This window comes from Patella vulgata, chromosome 4, assembly GCF_932274485.2.
Source record: "Patella vulgata chromosome 4, xgPatVulg1.2, whole genome shotgun sequence".
In the NCBI taxonomy this organism is placed as follows: Eukaryota; Metazoa; Mollusca; class Gastropoda; family Patellidae; genus Patella; species Patella vulgata.
In genome coordinates, this window is record NC_065882.2 from 15,206,765 (window position 1) to 15,219,199 (window position 12,435).

Genomic DNA, 12,435 nt, shown 5'->3' on the forward strand with positions numbered 1-12,435 from the left:
TACACTAATTGGCAGAGCCTTGGGATTTTCTTTAAAAGAACTTTGCTCCCAGAACAAGTTGAAGAATAAGATCACCAAGCGTATGGATCCAGTTCCAGATTATAAAACCCTATTGGAACACAAATTGTTCAAGTCCACTAATTCAATTCTAACTGCGCAAGGCCGGACATATCCGTTACAATCGTTGTGAGGATTAATTAATATCTATCTTAATTCGAGTAAAGTATAAATTTTAGACCCACCCTGAATATATCACTATTTAAACCACAATCAATACATCGAGTCAAGTAGAAATTTTATAGTTTACAGACAATGGCCATGTTTCACAAAAAACAAACTCCAGCTTAAATCAGTAAAATAGATTTTAACTAAAATTAAAATGGGCATTTAAATTTTATACGTTTCACGAAGATAGATTGTAACTTTAAATTGTAATACCTACATGTACATCTAACGAACGACCACAGGGTTTAAACCACGATCAATAACACGCCTTAAAGACACAAACATCGTCCCAAATACACCGATCAATACTCGTGACCCAGTACCTGTTAACGTGTATATAAATGAAATGAAATGGGGTTTATACCATCTTTTTTTCTACACCAACTCGGCTAATGAAGACGGGCATAAGCCACACAGTGTGCTATGATGGACATTGTACACGAACAGCGATGCTACGGCCTGCTATTATATCGAATTCCAACAGTCAAGGGTTCTTTTACGTGCACACCATTGTATACCGAACGACGGCACCGCTGACAACAACGAGATCGTACACGTGACATCCGGCATAGCGAACCAACGTCTTACTCACTCAACCACGAGGCTCCTTAATCGTCCATACATGCAGTGTTGAGTGTCGAGAACAACTGATGTCTTTGCATTTCTTATAAATACATATTGGCGGGTTTATTACATGGTTAGTTGCACGCCGTAGCACATACATGGCTTTAAGACACATTGCCCCTTTCACGTAATATTCGTGACCCCGGTGTTTCGTCCCAGCTGAATCACTAGACACAATTGGTGCCAGGCTCTCAGCCCAGCACCACTGACAAGGAGAAATCAGAGTGGAAAATTCCGACGAACCTCCTCGACCAACACAGGGATCGAAACCGGAACCTGAGCCAATGTAGCTCACAGAGGAGTAGGCCTAAATACACCACTCATTGTGCAAACACATCCTCTCTATGCTTGCACACATTGTAGCTACTTATTTAAATATTTATTGTATATTATTTGTATATATTATTATTATTATTATACAATATGTAGGGAAAGGGCTTTCGAATCGGGGGTTGGATGGCTGAATGGTTAGCATGCGCGCGCTGTATCATAAAGTCTGTCATTGAGTCGACTGGCGTAGTTTCGAATCCCCGGTTGTACGTGGCAAGGAGTAGGGTCGCCTGTCCAACCTCGTGGGTTTTCTCCGGGTCCTCCGGTTTCCTTCCACTGCTAACCCCTACGCGCAAGCGAATTGTGTAAATAAAATTAAACCATATGTTAGTTCCGAAATGACCTAGTTTGTGTCGAGTGGACGTTAAACCCCATTTCTCTCTCTCTCTCTCTCGCTTTCGAATCCTTTTGATATTTGGCATTGTATTATGTTTTAACTTTAAAAACAAACCATCCTTTTGCTTCTCTTGAATTTAATATTGACCAGACTCTGAGTTCACAGAAACACAAAACTATGCACATAGTTTCTTATTGATGTATTTGGTACATTAAATCAACAAAAGTTTTATAAGTTGCTATATTTTAGTTAAAATAAGGCGAACAATTTTGAGTACATTCTTAACTTAAGTCTGGTAATACTTTGTGAACTGTACGGACATCACAGCTAAATTATCTACTCCTAAATATCATTTCTATCTCGAATCAAAGTATATTAATAATATCGGTCTAACTCATATCTGTTCTCAAGCGGAGTTACTTGTAGATAGCGTAACTTTCGTATGAGAGAGAGAGAGAGAGAGAGAGTGAGAGAGAGAGAGAGATGGGGTTTAACGTCCACTCGACACAAACTAGGTTATTTCGGGACTAACATATTATGGTTCAATTTTATTTCAATAATTCTTGTACGTAGGGATATTTAGCAGTGAGAGGAAACCGGAGGACCCGGAGAAAACCCACTAGGTTGAACAGGTGACCCTACTCCTTGTCACGCACAACCGGGGAATCGAAACCACGCCAGGTGACTCAATGACAGACCTTATGACACAATGCGCTCGCCCCAACCATTCGGCCATCCAACTCCCCACTTTTATATGGAGTTCTACATGACATGGACATCAATCGTTTTACAGAAAATACCAAACAATGTTGGCAAGTTCAACATTTAGAAACCGGTTGTTCTTTTACAATAATCAATTGACCTGTCCTATTTAAGAATAACATTTGTTTTTATTCTCGGAGTATAAACAGCATCAGATGATAAGCGGGATCAATTACGTGTTATTTTAAACAGTTTTAATTAAAATGTGTACTTGTAAATTTTAATGTTTATATTAGCCTAAACATAAATGCTGTCCTACCGACCGACCTAACCCCCATTTAATTTCATTTCTAGTCGAGCCATGTGGCTCAGTTGATAAGACGTCGGTTCGCTAATATAGAGGTCCCGTGTTTGATCCTGATGTGAGAGAGAGAAAAATTGGGTTTAATGTCCACTCGACACAAACTAGGTCATTTCGGGACTAACATATGGTTTAATTTTATTTCAATAATTCGCTTGCGCGTAGAGGTCTGTGGGCGGAAACCGGAGGACCCAGAGAAAACCCACGAGGCTGGACAGGCGACCCTACTCCTTGTCACGTACAACCGGGGAATCGAAACCACGCCAGTTGACTCAATGACAGGCCTTATGATACAGCGCGCGCACGCTAACCATTCAGCCATCCAACCCTCCTGTGATCCTGGTGTTGGCCGAGAAAGTTCATCGGATTTTTCCCCAGCACGGTAAGGGATGCGGTAAAGTCGTTCGGATGGGACGAAGAAGCGTGGTCCTATATATATACATTGGCATTCACGTTAAAGATCCATGGGCAGTTGTAATTAGACGGAGAGTAGTCGGAACCCCGAAGTGCGGATACGATATTCCGAATACCATACTGCATGTTGTATGTCAGTCTTTATTAGTACGATTGGTGCCGAAAAGTTGGAATTCGAAATACGAGTAGACCGTAGCGCTGATGTCCGGGCATATTACATGACGCATGCCCATCTTTATTAACCAGTCGATGCAAAAAAGTAGGACTTTAAACCTCATGTCTAGTGTAGCCATGTTAGTTTCTCTAATCTCCAAACCGCAAACAGGACAAATACCTGTATCGTTATGTTAACATGCATTGACTATAGATTTCAGGTTATTCTGTAACCGGGTCCAGGGTTTGATTTAATTTAGATAAATACGAAAACAGAGGGAAACTATTTTGATATCCTGTACAGAGACAAACAAATAAACAAAAGAAAACAAAAAAAAAATCTAAATAAAAAAATATATCTGGATATCGAGTAAAAGTTGAGGTCAGGTTAAAACACAATCTGAATAATGTCAATGTATTTCTGTTATTTGGTAGGGCGGGTGAGGGGGGCGTTGGTAGGGTGGTGCGCACAGGGCGGGCGAGGGCGAGGGTGTGGGTCGGTGCGCACAGGGAGGATGAGAACGAGGGCGTGGGTAGTGCAGGGTGTGCGCACAGGGTCCTGTGTCCGCACAGGGTGTTCTTGCCTTTGAGGGGTTGGGGCGGTACATTTGATCTACTGTACTGATACAAGGGAGTTGGGTTTAAGTTCTTTAATGCTTATTCGAGAGGGAGAAATGGGGTTTAACGTCCACTCGATACAAACTAGGTCATTTCGGAACTAACACACGGTTCAGTTTTATTTCAATAATTCGCTTGCGCGTAGGGGTCTTTAGCAAGTGGGAGGAAACCGGAGGAGCAAACCCACGAGGTTGGACAGGCGACCCTCTACTCCTTGTCGAATACAACCACGGGTCATCCTAACCAAGCCAGTGAACTCAACGACAGACCGTATGGTACAGCGTGCACGTACCAACCATGCGGCCATCCAACCCCCCTTAATGCTTAAATTAAACTGTGTTTTCGCGGGTGCGGGTCCAAATAACAGACTAGCACTAGGAACATAGGAGACACGGTGGCCACTAACCAGGAGGTCCCGGGTTCGTTCCTGATGTTGGCCGAGAAGGTTTCTCGGGATATCTCAGTCTGGTTTCCGCTTGACAAGGAGCCATATCTAGTTGCTCGGATGGTACCAAAAAAACTAAATGTGCAAGCGTGTGCGTAAATGAAAAATTCCTGACGGTTGATTCCATGAAGAGTAGGCTGAACTTCCAATACTTCCAACTGCTGAGATATATTTTATACACACGCAAACATGTTTACGGAACCCCATTTAGACGACTAGACGTTGTTCCTTACCAGGCATCCATCCTGCTATAGGACAAGGAGAAAACACGCTGCAAACTCCCGAAGGAACTATCGCGGCCGACCTCTTGAGGGAGCCGCGATGACGCAGCGAATAAGACGCTGTCTCGCTAACCTGGAGGTCTCGGGTTCGCTCCCGAATTTGGCTGAGAAAAATCCTCGAGATTTTCAGAACCCTTGACAATTCGAAATAAGAGTAGGCCGTAGTACCACTCACTGTCCAGGCGAAGTTACTCCTATAGGAAACGTATTCCCTGTCGGTGCAGAAAAGTAGGCCGTGCTACCCCATTTTATTTCATTTCCTGCACCGTGATCGAACTGGTTATTGAGCCAACTGGGAGCCACGGTGGCTCAGTGAGTAAGACTCTGACTCGCTAATTTTGAGGTCGGGGGTTCGCTCTTGGTGTTGGCCAAGAAAGTTTATCGGGGTTTTCCGGCGAGGTTCCCCCCGTCAGTGGTGTATGACGGAGGGCCTGACAAGGACAGCTGTTCGAATGGGACGAAAAAACTGATGTCCCGTGTACGAATTAGCGTACACGTAAAAATCCCTTGGCAGTTGGAATTCGATATAAGAGTAGGTCGTAGCGCCGCTATTCGGGCAAAATTCACCTCATAGCACACTTCATGGCGTATTCCCGTCTTAATTAACCCAGTCGGAGCAGAACAGTAGGACTTTAAACACAATTTCATTTTATATCCTTTCTTTTATTGAGCCAACGCCGTATTTGCCGTCGTTACCCAGGTAAAATGTAAATCCGGGAATAGCAAGTCTTTTTTTTTTAAAGTAAATTTAAATAGATCAAGATAGGTCTATTTCTCAGGTACACAATGTAACCTCAACGCAAATAGAACGAGATAACCCAACTGTTTTATTATACAAATGATTGAAGTTTTACTCCGCCATAAATAAATACATTAAACGCTTATTCAAGACAGATTATTACGTAAGTCAAATCTTAGAATCTAAATCTAGCAAAATTCGAGCTAATTACCTTACAACCCACTTTTTAAAAAAAGAGAAACGAAAGGGGTTTATCGTGTCAACTTTCATCCGCGTAATCTATAAACTTTTCAATTATTTCCGCCATTTCTTTCATACCTCTCTCCGTTCCCGCCGCTAACCTGTGAAGTGGGGGTTTATATTCGTGGATTGTCGAGATATGTTATTTAGTTGTCGATGTTTTTAGCCAAGTCGGCTTTTAAAACAATTAAAACAAAAATGTAAACAATTCCAAAATCGAGAGCAAACATTAACCATGTCGGTTCTGTTTTTTGTTTAAATCCGAAGATGAAAGGAAATCATGTGTCAGTGACTGTCCGGAAAGATGAAAAAATTCAAGAAGGAAAACGTCAATTATTTGGTTCTGAAATTTCGATCGAATCTTTATACGTGTTAACTTCACCTTTCGTTCGACACCAGAATCTGACACCCTTGTGAACCCACCTAATAACAGGTGGAAATTCTCCGTAAAATAATAAATTTGTATAAGACATTGTTTAATAATAAATAAATTTAAGTTATAAATCTCGAATCTGACACCCTTGTGAACCCACCTAATAACAGGTGGAAATTCTCCATAAAAAAATACATTTGTATAAGGCATTGTTGAATAATGTATAAATTTAAGTTATAAAATCTTGATGCAGCTTTCTGTCATGGAATAAAGGAAACGGAGTTTAACATTAGGCTAAAGAAGGCGGCATACACGCCAAGCGGTGTTTTATGGGGGAATTTCGCTCAGACGGTGGCGTTCCGCCTGCTCTTCGTTGATTTCAAAATGTAGAGATTTCCATCATACTCCCGAACGACTAAACGCATTTAATTTCCAGGTTCTGCGTCCTGCGGGGTTCACGCGTGGCTAAGTGGGTAAGACGCTGGCTCGCTAGCCTGGAGGTCGAGTGTTCGATCTCTGCATTGGCCGAGAAAGTTCATCCAGATTTTCCGGCGTGGTTCCCCCTTGTCAGTGATGCAGGATGGAGGGACGAAAACCCGAGGCCCCGTGTACACATTGGCGTGCACGCAAAAGATCCCTTGACAGATGGAATTCGATATAAGAGTAGGCCGTAGTGCCGCTGTCCGGGTAAACATTCCCTCATAGCACACTGTATGGCGTATGTCCATCTTCATTAGCCTAGTTCGGAGCAGAACAGTAGGACGTTAAACCCCATTTCATTTCGTTTTCTTTCTCTGTCCTGTCCCAATTTAAAAGACATAAACCCGACTGGAAAATTCCCAACGTCATGCTCATCGAGCGCCAGAGGCTTCCTGCCCTGGCACAGACTAAACAAACCATACAGTGGAATGCCGTAATTTATATTTGGTCAAAGAATTATTGATTTAAACACATTTGAAAATTTAAGTTTAAGTCAAGATTATTTTTGGATACAGCAAAATGAAATCCGATCCGATCAACATCCTAGAGATATTAATTAACTCTCTTAACTCCTCCCTTAATGTTCCAAATTATGTTTAGTCTCGTCTACAGATACAGACCTTAAAAAAATGGATGTCTTCAAGTAACAGACCTTAAAAACATGGATTACAGACCTTAAAAACATCGATGTCTTAAAGTAACAGACCTTAAAAACATCGATGTCTTAAAGTAACAGACCTTAAAACATCGATGTCTTAAAGTAACAGATCTTAAAAACATCGATGTCTTAAAGTAACAGACCTTAAAAACATCGATGTCTTAAAGTAACAGACCTTAAAAACATCGATGTAATACATTAAACTGTCTTTTGAGGGATGGGGGGTGGGGGTGGATGGCCGAATGGTTAGCACGTGCGCGCTGTATCATAAGGCCTGTCATTGAGTCAACTGCCGTGGTTTTGAATCCCCGGTTGTACGTGACAAGGAGTAGGGTCGCCTGTCTAACCTCGTGGATTTTCTCCCGATCCCCCGGTTTCCTCCCACTGCTAACGACCCCTACGCGCAAGCGAATTATTGAAATAAAATTAAACCACATGTTAGTCCCAAAATGACCTAGTTTGTGTCGAGTGGACGTTAAACCCCATCTCTCTCTCTCTCTCTCTCTCTCTCTCTCTCGTCTTTTAAGAGTTCATGAATCTCTGCATGATGATCTGACCGTTTGTAGTAGAAGGTCGCGTCATGGGTCATACGAGCGGCTTTTGACCCTATGGCGAGAGATATTTGATTAAGCGATCAGCGTTGATGTTTCTAGTGGTATACCCATAGTTCCGTGCATCGCACGCCAAGAAGTCGCGTAACAGACCGTTTAATTGGCTAATCCCTCACATCAACCAGAATGCAGTTTTTATAACAACTCTTCCAGATCCTAGTGTAGTAAAGACAAGTAAAACGAAATTTTGAACTATAAAAAACGAAACGAAATAGGATCTGTGTTTTAATCAGATTGATTGAAGATATAATATTGTGAAAGTTGAATATCTAAAAGCAGTATTAATCAACAAAGAAAGTTTCTGCATCCACTGCAGACGTAATAAACAAACCAGTGCCACGTATTAGTATGGTTAAAATCTTTTGATGTACCTGATTTAACCCGACTGAATCCGTTTCAGGTGTGTATCTATCATTGGCAGTTTGATTTTGTTTTCTTAATGAAATGCTGAATATTGAATTTTAATACATTTTAGAGTAGATTAAACCCTGAAAAATTACATATGGTACAGGACAAGCACCAACGGCATCGGCGTTTTAAGTCTTTAATTTCGTCCTGATATGTAGGCCTACATATTCTCGCTTCACACACAGTTCCTATTTTCCCATCCTTATACATTGCAGTCTTCCAGCAATTTGTCTACAGGCTGTACCAACAGGACACCTCATAGTTCCACACCGCGCACCACCAGACAAACCATTGTTAGGATACGGGTTTAAACCATTATTGGATACATATCTGGTCAAAAGATCAGCCATCGTGGTGCAGCTGATCATCAAGAGTATTACAACAACTTTCAACATAACGTCTAAGAATTGGATTAACTTCTAGTACTGTGTAGCTTGGGTTGCTGTTTCGACTAGCATTTATAATAAAAAAATAACTGCACCATATGGAGTGTTTAATATTAAATGGTCAAAACAGATGTTTATCGCTGATTGGAAACTGACAGAAATCAAGTGATTAGAGAACCTTATCAATGTCATCAAGGTTAAAAGATGGTTTATTTAGCTTTGCGGGGGTTGGGTGGTAGAATGGTTTATGGCATGCGCGTTAGATCATAAGGTCTGTCATTGAGTCAGGTAGCGTGGTTTCGCTCGCTTGCGAGCTGGTACGTAATAAGGAGTAGGATCGCCTGTCCAGCCTCTAGGGTTTTCAACGGGTCCTATGTCCACACTGCATAATATGCCAGTTTCATTAGGTGGCTTGGTTGCAAAAAAAAGAAAAACGTTAAACACCCTTTTCATTTCACAGAGTAAAAGCGCTGATGTCGAAAAATAAAGATCGTCTTTTATCGAGTCATGCCTGTCGTGTTTGTCATGTAGTGTTGAGATAAGGAATATGGCGATTATTTTACGAGGAGGTTTTCCACCTACAGATAAATATTCGCGGGATAAAAACGATGAAAGGAATCCTGTCGATTGTTAGAAGACAGACATACAAGTTAGGTATTATAACAAGAACGGGGAATGTTTATAATGTCAATCTCCCTATTTAACATGTCATACTGAAATCATCCAGGTACAGATAGATGGTAATGATATCAATATAGTCCCTGTCTTTATAATAAACATAGGACTAAATATGGTACTAGTATTCATAATAGGATTACATTGTACTAGTATTAACAATAGGATTACATGGTACTAGTATTAATAGTAGGATTACATGGTACTGGTGTTAACAATAGGATTACATGGTACTGGTGTTAACAATAGGATTACATGGTACTGGTGTTAACAATAGGATTACATAGTACTAGTATTAGGATGAAATGATAGTAGTAGTAGTAAACATAGGACTAATTGGTACTAGTATTAATAATAGGGTTACACGGTACTAGTATTAGGAAGAAATGATACTAGTAATAAAACAGGGACGAAGTGGTACTAGTATTAACAATAGGATTTTATGGCATTAGTATTAGGATGAAATTGTACTATTGTAATAAAACAGGGAAGAAATGGTACTAGTATTAACAATAAGATTTTAAGGTATAAGTAGTAGGATGAAATTGTACTAGTAATAAAACAGGGACGAAATAGGATTTTATGGTATTAGTATTGGGTTTACAGGGTACTAGTATTAACAATAGGATTACATGGTACTAGTATTAGGATGAAATGGTACTAGTAATAAACATAGACTAAATGGTACTAGTAATAATAATAGGATTACATGGTACTAGTATTAACACTAGGATTACAGTGAGAGAGAGAGAGAGAGAGAGAGAGAGAGATGGGTTTAACGTCCACTCGACAGGATTACATAGTACTAGTATTAGGAAGAAATGGTACTAGTTATAAACATAGGACTAATTGGTACTAGTATTAATAATAGGACTACATGGTACTAGTATCAGGAAGAAATGGTACTAGTAATAAAACAAGGACGAACTGGTACTAGTATTAATGATAGGATTTTAGGATGAAACGGTAGTAGCAATAAAAATAGGATTATATGGTTCCATCACTAATAATTGGACTAACTGTTACTGGTCCTGTACTTCTGTACAGCATTTTATTGTTTTTATACAATTATATAGTTTCTTGGAAGACATAAAATTGACACATCAGAGAAAAACCAAAATGTTCCTTCTTTGTTTTTATATAAAATCGTGTGAAAACAAATATTTCGTTATGTTTGCTTCGTTTCGTATTGTCTCTATTTTTCTGTTTTTGTTACTTTTACGACTATAGGAAGTCGGCGTTCGTTATTTGAGGATAAATATTGAATATTATCTAAAGGTGAAAATATGTGAGATATTCGTTTCGTAAAAAATAGAAATGAGATAAAATATATAAATATTACAATGCACTGTGGAGGTAGTTAAACAAAAACATGTATACATTTTATTTATTTGTCCTAAATATGAAGGTTTGTGTTGGAATTCGCTGAAGGTCACCAAAAAGGTTAAACTGTTCTGGGTTTATTTTGACCGTCTGAGAGACAGAGAGACAGAGAGAGAGTTTAACTTCCACTTATGTCATTTCGGGACTAACATATGGTTCAATTTTATATCAATAAGGCGCATACTGACCCGGACAAGCGTAGAGTCGAAACCACGACTCAAGGACACACCTTGTGATTTCACGCGCACGCGTTAAAAACCACTAGACCCCCCCCCCATTTAATTTAAAGTCTCTGGTCGACATTCTATAGATTGCTACTTCCCTGCAAACTACAATAGTATGAACGTTAAATCTGTAAAAGGGAAATATTAATCTAAAATTGTTCAATTCTGTCCAGTATTTATAAATATATGATGAATTCATATCAACATTCGGTATCCACTGCGAGGAAATGGGCAATACGAGTTTCATTGAAGTCTTTTGATGGGTATCATTTTAATCCGATTGAATGGTGTAAAATTTGATACTTTCCGAAAGTTGAAAATAACGCACACCGACTTTAAAGACTAATAGTCTAGAGAAGAGGTAAATGACACGCGGAGACTTTAAAAACTATATTATAGAGATGAAATATATAAATATTCAGAGGCACATAATATTGTTTGTCCACGGTTACAATCTTAATTGTTCGTGAAAGGCCACATAGAACTGTCAAAACCAGAGTTGACAATCTGTATTTAATAATTAGTTATTTCAACAACTAATATTATTTTGTTCATGCAGGTATTCAATATCCCGCGAGAATGAAATATAATGAAATGGAACGGGGTTTAACATCCAGCTTTTTCTGAGCGGATCGGAGTTGGTGGTGTGGGGGGGGGGGTCCAAAAGGTCTGTCATTCAGTCAAGTGGCGTGGTATCGATTCCCCGCTTAAACGTGACAAGGAGTAGGATCGCCCGTGAATATCGTGGGTTTTCTCCGGGTCCCCCGATTTTCTCCCACTGATAAAAAAAACCCACGCGCAAGCGAATTATTGAAATAAATTGAATCATATGTTATTCCCGAAATGACCTAGTTTGCGTTGAGTGGATGTTAAACTCTTTCTGTATATTTAGCAAATAGTACGACGAAAGGCTGATTACTGTAAACAAGTTATTTTAACTAGCATAAGGATGATAACCATTTGCAAACCTGTTCATAAAATATCGAACTATATAGTAAAAAGAATTACAACAGAAAATTGTTAGTTATGTGAACTTCTCAAAAGAGAAGTTGTATCGGTAAATTATGTGGATTCCAACCGCAAATCAAACTTCCACAACCGGAGACGAAATCGTAGGAAAAATTTGTATTGAAGAATCCGCCTGTGCTAATCATTCAGACCATCTTGACATGGCCAAAAAAATTTCCTCCGGTGCATTTGTTTTTGTGAGAGATATTTAATGGCGTATATCAATATGTTGTCGATTAGTTGACGAGGTAGAAGATTGTCTAGTCGCAATCTCTCACCGTGTTTGTCATCAGATTTATCTGTAGTGGGTTCAACCCGTAATTAATCGATTAAGGTCGAGTACCGGTCGTCGCTTTGTTAATGGCGGGGTTAATGATACGTCGTAAGCTGAGTGGGTAGAAATAATATTTTTAACTTTTGAAAAAAAAGAAAAATAGACATGCGTGTAGACGTTTTTGAATTAACTTTTGGGTTACTTGGAAGAGTGTTCAATTACTGTTGCTCGAATTGCTATACTCGGGCAATATTCAATGACTGTTGCTCAAATTGATCTTTGAAGTCATAACAACGTATATTCCTTCGGTTGGGACGAAAAAACGAGGTCCAGCGTACGCATTGACGTACACGTAAAGATCCCTTGGCAATTGGAATTCGATATAAGAGTAGACCTTAACGCCTCTGTCCGGGCAAAATATCCCTCATAGCACACTGTCTGAAGAAGATTACCAAGGGTATGAAACCAGTTCCTGTTTCGTGAAGT